Genomic DNA, 6,000 nt, shown 5'->3' with positions numbered 1-6,000 from the left:
ATGCCCATCAGTGTGTCTTGACTTGACCTACAGAGTACATAGTAATGTGTGTGGAATGCCCATCAGTGTGTCTTGACTTGACCTACAGAGTACATAGTAATGTGTGTGGAATGCCCATCAGTGTGTCTTGACTTGACCTACAGAGTACATAGTAATGTGTGTGGAATGCCCATCAGTGTGTCTTGACTTGACCTACAGAGTACATAGTAATGTGTGTGGAATGCCCATCAGTGTGTCTTGACTTGACCTACAGAGTACATAGTAATGTGTGTGGAATGCCCATCAGTGTGTCTTGACTTGACCTACAGAGTACATAGTAATGTGTGTGGAATGCCCATCAGTGTGTCTTGACTTGACCTACAGAGTACATAGTAATGTGTGTGGAATGCCCATCAGTGTGTCTTGACTTGACCTACAGAGTACATAGTAATGTGTGTGGAATGCCCATCAGTGTGTCTTGACTTGACCTACAGAGTACATAGTAATGTGTGTGAATGCCCATCAGTGTGTCTTGATGACCTACAGATCATGTGTGTGAATGCCCATCAGTGTGTGACTTGACCTACAGAGTACATAGTAATGTGTGTGGAATGCCCATCAGTGTGTCTTGTTGTAACCTACAGAGTACATAGTAATGTGTGTGGAATGCCCATCAGTGTGTCTTGACTTGACCTACAGAGTACATAGTAATGTGTGTGGAATGCCCATCAGTGTGTCTTGACTTGACCTACAGAGTACATAGTAATGTGTGTGGAATGCCCATCAGTGTGTCTTGACTTGACCTACAGAGTACATAGTAATGTGTGTGGAATGCCCATCAGTGTGTCTTGACTTGACCTACAGAGTACATAGTAATGTGTGTGGAATGCCCATCAGTGTGTCTTGTTGTAACCTACAGAGTACATAGTAATGTGTGTGGAATGCCCATCAGTGTGTCTTGACTTGACCTACAGAGTACATAGTAATGTGTGTGGAATGCCCATCAGTGTGTCTTGACTTGACCTACAGAGTACATAGTAATGTGTGAATGTGTGACCTACAATGCCCATCAGTGACCTGTACATAGTAATGTGTGGAATGCCCATCCTGACTTGACCTACAGAGTACATAGTAATGTGTGTGGAATGCCCATCAGTGTGTCTTGACTTGACCTACAGAGTACATAGTAATGTGTGTGGAATGCCCATCAGTGTGTCTTGACTTGACCTACAGAGTACATAGTAATGTGTGTGGAATGCCCATCAGTGTGTCTTGACTTGACCTACAGAGTACATAGTAATGTGTGTGGAATGCCCATCAGTGTGTCTTGACTTGACCTACAGAGTACATAGTAATGTGTGTGGAATGCCCATCAGTGTGTCTTGACTTGACCTACAGAGTACATAGTAATGTGTGTGGAATGCCCATCAGTGTGTCTTGACTTGACCTACAGAGTACATAGTAATGTGTGTGGAATGCCCATCAGTGTGTCTTGACTTGACCTACAGAGTACATAGTAATGTGTGTGGAATGCCCATCAGTGTGTCTTGTTGTAACCTACAGAGTACATAGTAATGTGTGTGGAATGCCCATCAGTGTGTCTTGACTTGACCTACAGAGTACATAGTAATGTGTGTGGAATGCCCATCAGTGTGTCTTGACTTGACCTACAGAGTACATAGTAATGTGTGTGGAATGCCCATCAGTGTGTCTTGACTTGACCTACAGAGTACATAGTAATGTGTGTGGAATGCCCATCAGTGTGTCTTGACTTGACCTACAGAGTACATATAAGTAATGTGTGTGGAATGCCCATCAGTGTGTCTTGTGTCTTGACTTGACCTACAGAGTACATAGTAATGTGTGTGGAATGCCCATCAGTGTGTCTTGACTTGACCTACAGAGTACATAGTAATGTGTGTGGAATGCCCATCAGTGTGTCTTGACTTGACCTACAGAGTACATAGTAATGTGTGTGGAATGCCCATCAGTGTGTCTTGACTTGACCTACAGAGTACATAGTAATGTGTGTGGAATGCCCATCAGTGTGTCTTGACTTGACCTACAGAGTACATAGTAATGTGTGTGGAATGCCCATCAGTGTGTCTTGACTTGACCTACAGAGTACATAGTAATGTGTGTGGAATGCCCATCAGTGTGTCTTGACTTGACCTACAGAGTACATAGTAATGTGTGTGGAATGCCCATCAGTGTGTCTTGACTTGACCTACAGAGTACATAGTAATGTGTGTGGAATGCCCATCAGTGTGTCTTGACTTGACCTACAGAGTACATAGTGTGTGGAATGCCCATCAGTGTGTCTTGACTTGACCTACAGAGTACATAGTAATGTGTGTGGAATGCCCATCAGTGTGTCTTGACTTGACCTACAGAGTACATAGTAATGTGTGTGGAATGCCCATCAGTGTGTCTTGACTTGACCTACAGAGTACATAGTAATGTGTGTGGAATGCCCATCAGTGTGTCTTGACTTGACCTACAGAGTACATAGTAATGTGTGTGGAATGCCCATCAGTGTGTCTTGACTTGACCTACAGAGTACATAGTAATGTGTGTGGAATGCCCATCAGTGTGTCTTGACTTGACCTACAGAGTACATAGTAATGTGTGTGGAATGCCCATCAGTGTGTCTTGACTTGACCTACAGAGTACATAGTAATGTGTGTGGAATGCCCATCAGTGTGTCTTGACTTGACCTACAGAGTACATAGTAATGTGTGTGGAATGCCCATCAGTGTGTCTTGACTTGACCTACAGAGTACATAGTAATGTGTGTGGAATGCCCATCAGTGTGTCTTGACTTGACCTACAGAGTACATAGTAATGTGTGTGGAATGCCCATCAGTGTGTCTTGACTTGACCTACAGAGTACATAGTAATGTGTGTGGAATGCCCATCAGTGTCTTGTGACCTACAGAGTACATAGTAATGTTGTGGAACCTACTTGACTTGAGTACATAGTAATGTGTGTGGAATGCCCATCAGTGTGTCTTGACTTGACCCTACAGAGTACATAGTAATGTGTGTGGAATGCCCATCAGTGTGTCTTGACTTGACCTACAGAGTACATAGTAATGTGTGTGGAATGCCCATCAGTGTGTCTTGACTTGACCTACAGAGTACATAGTAATGTGTGTGGAATGCCCATCAGTGTGTCTTGACTTGACCTACAGAGTACATAGTAATGTGTGTGGAATGCCCATCAGTGTGTCTTGACTTGACCTACAGAGTACATAGTAATGTGTGTGGAATGCCCATCAGTGTGTCTTGACTTGACCTACAGAGTACATAGTAATGTGTGTGGAATGCCCATCAGTGTGTCTTGACTTGACCTACAGAGTACATAGTAATGTGTGTGGAATGCCCATCAGTGTGTCTTGACTTGACCTACAGAGTACATAGTAATGTGTGTGGAATGCCCATCAGTGTGTCTTGACTTGACCTACAGAGTACATAGTAATGTGTGTGGAATGCCCATCAGTGTGTCTTGACTTGACCTACAGAGTACATAGTAATGTGTGTGGAATGCCCATCAGTGTGTCTTGACTTGACCTACAGAGTACATAGTAATGTGTGTGGAATGCCCATCAGTGTGTCTTGACTTGACCTACAGAGTACATAGTAGTAATGTGTGGAATGCCCATCAGTGTGTCTTGACTTGACCTACAGAGTACATAGTAATGTGTGTGGAATGCCCATCAGTGTGTCTTGACTTGACCTACAGAGTACATAGTAATGTGTGTGGAATGCCCATCAGTGTGTCTTGACTTGACCTACAGAGTACATAGTAATGTGTGTGGAATGCCCATCAGTGTGTCTTGACTTGACCTACAGAGTACATAGTAATGTGTGTGGAATGCCCATCTTGACCTACAGAGTACATAGTAATGTGTGTGGAATGCCCATCAGTGTGTCTTGACTTGACCTACAGAGTACATAGTAATGTGTGTGGAATGCCCATCAGTGTGTCTTGACTTGACCTACAGAGTACATAGTAATGTGTGTGGAATGCCCATCAGTGTGTCTTGACTTGACCTACAGAGTACATAGTAATGTGTGTGGAATGCCCATCAGTGTGTCTTGACTTGACCTACAGAGTACATAGTAATGTGTGTGGAATGCCCATCAGTGTGTCTTGACTTGACCTACAGAGTACATAGTAATGTGTGTGGAATGCCCATCAGTGTGTCTTGACTTGACCTACAGAGTACATAGTAATGTGTGTGGAATGCCCATCAGTGTGTCTTGACTTGACCTACAGAGTACATAGTAATGTGTGTGGAATGCCCATCAGTGTGTCTTGACTTGACCTACAGAGTACATAGTAATGTGTGTGGAATGCCCATCAGTGTGTCTTGACTTGACCTACAGAGTACATAGTAATGTGTGTGGAATGCCCATCAGTGTGTCTTGACTTGACCTACAGAGTACATAGTAATGTGTGTGGAATGCCCATCAGTGTGTCTTGACTTGACCTACAGAGTACATAGTAATGTGTGTGGAATGCCCATCAGTGTGTCTTGACTTGACCTACAGAGTACATAGTAATGTGTGTGGAATGCCCATCAGTGTGTCTTGACTTGACCTACAGAGTACATAGTAATGTGTGTGGAATGCCCATCAGTGTGTCTTGACTTGACCTACAGAGTACATAGTAATGTGTGTGGAATGCCCATCAGTGTGTCTTGACATGACCTACAGAGTACATAGTAATGTGTGTGGAATGCCCATCAGTGTGTCTTGACTTGACCTACAGAGTACATAGTAATGTGTGTGGAATGCCCATCAGTGTGTCTTGACTTGACCTACAGAGTACATAGTAATGTGTGTGGAATGCCCATCAGTGTGTCTTGACATGACCTACAGAGTACATAGTAATGTGTGTGGAATGCCCATCTGTGTGTCTTGACTTGACCTACAGAGTACATAGTAATGTGTGTGGAATGCCCATCAGTGTGCGTCTTGACTTGACCTACAGAGTACATAGTAATGTATGTGGAGTGCCCATCTGTGTGTCTTGACATGACCTACAGAGTGCATAGTAATGTGTGTGGAATGCCCATCAGTGTGTCTGACTTGACCTACAGAGTACATAGTAATGTGTGTGGGTGCCCATCAGTGTGTCTTGACTTGACCTACAGAGTACATAGTAATGTGTGTGGAATGCCCATCAGTGTGTCTTGACTTGACCTACAGAGTACATAGTAATGTGTGTGGAATGCCCATCAGTGTGTCTTGACTTGACCTACAGAGTACATAGTAATGTGTGTGGAATGCCCATCAGTGTGTCTTGTTGTAACCTACAGAGTACATAGTAATGTGTGTGGAATGCCCATCAGTGTGTCTTGACTTGACCTACAGAGTACATAGTAATGTGTGTGGAATGCCCATCAGTGTGTCTTGACTTGACCTACAGAGTACATAGTAATGTGTGTGGAATGCCCATCAGTGTGTCTTGACTTGACCTACAGAGTACATAGTAATGTGTGTGGAATGCCCATCAGTGTGTCTTGACTTGACCTACAGAGTACATAGTAATGTGTGTGGAATGCCAATCAGTGTGTCTTGACTTGACCTACAGAGTACATAGTAATGTGTGTGGAATGCCCATCAGTGTGTCTTGTTGTAACCTACAGAGTACATAGTAATGTGTGTGGAATGCCCATCAGTGTGTCTTGACTTAACCTACAGAGTACATATAATGTGTGGAATGCCCATCAGTGTGTCTTGACTTGACCTACAGATTACATAGTAATGTGTGTGGAATGCCCATCAGTGTCTTGTTGTAACCTACAGAGTACATAGTAATGTGTGTGGAATGCCCATCAGTGTGTCTTGACTTGACCTACAGAGTACATAGTAATGTGTGTGGAATGCCCATCAGTGTGTCTTGACTTGACCTACAGAGTACATAGTAATGTGTGTGGAATGCCCATCAGTGTGTCTTGACTTGACCTACAGAGTACATAGTAATGTGTGTGGAATGCCCATCAGTGTGTC

Source organism: Tachypleus tridentatus, chromosome 1, assembly GCF_004210375.1.
Source record: "Tachypleus tridentatus isolate NWPU-2018 chromosome 1, ASM421037v1, whole genome shotgun sequence".
Classification (NCBI taxonomy): domain Eukaryota; kingdom Metazoa; phylum Arthropoda; class Merostomata; order Xiphosura; family Limulidae; genus Tachypleus; species Tachypleus tridentatus.
Note: the sequence above shows the minus strand (reverse complement) of the source record.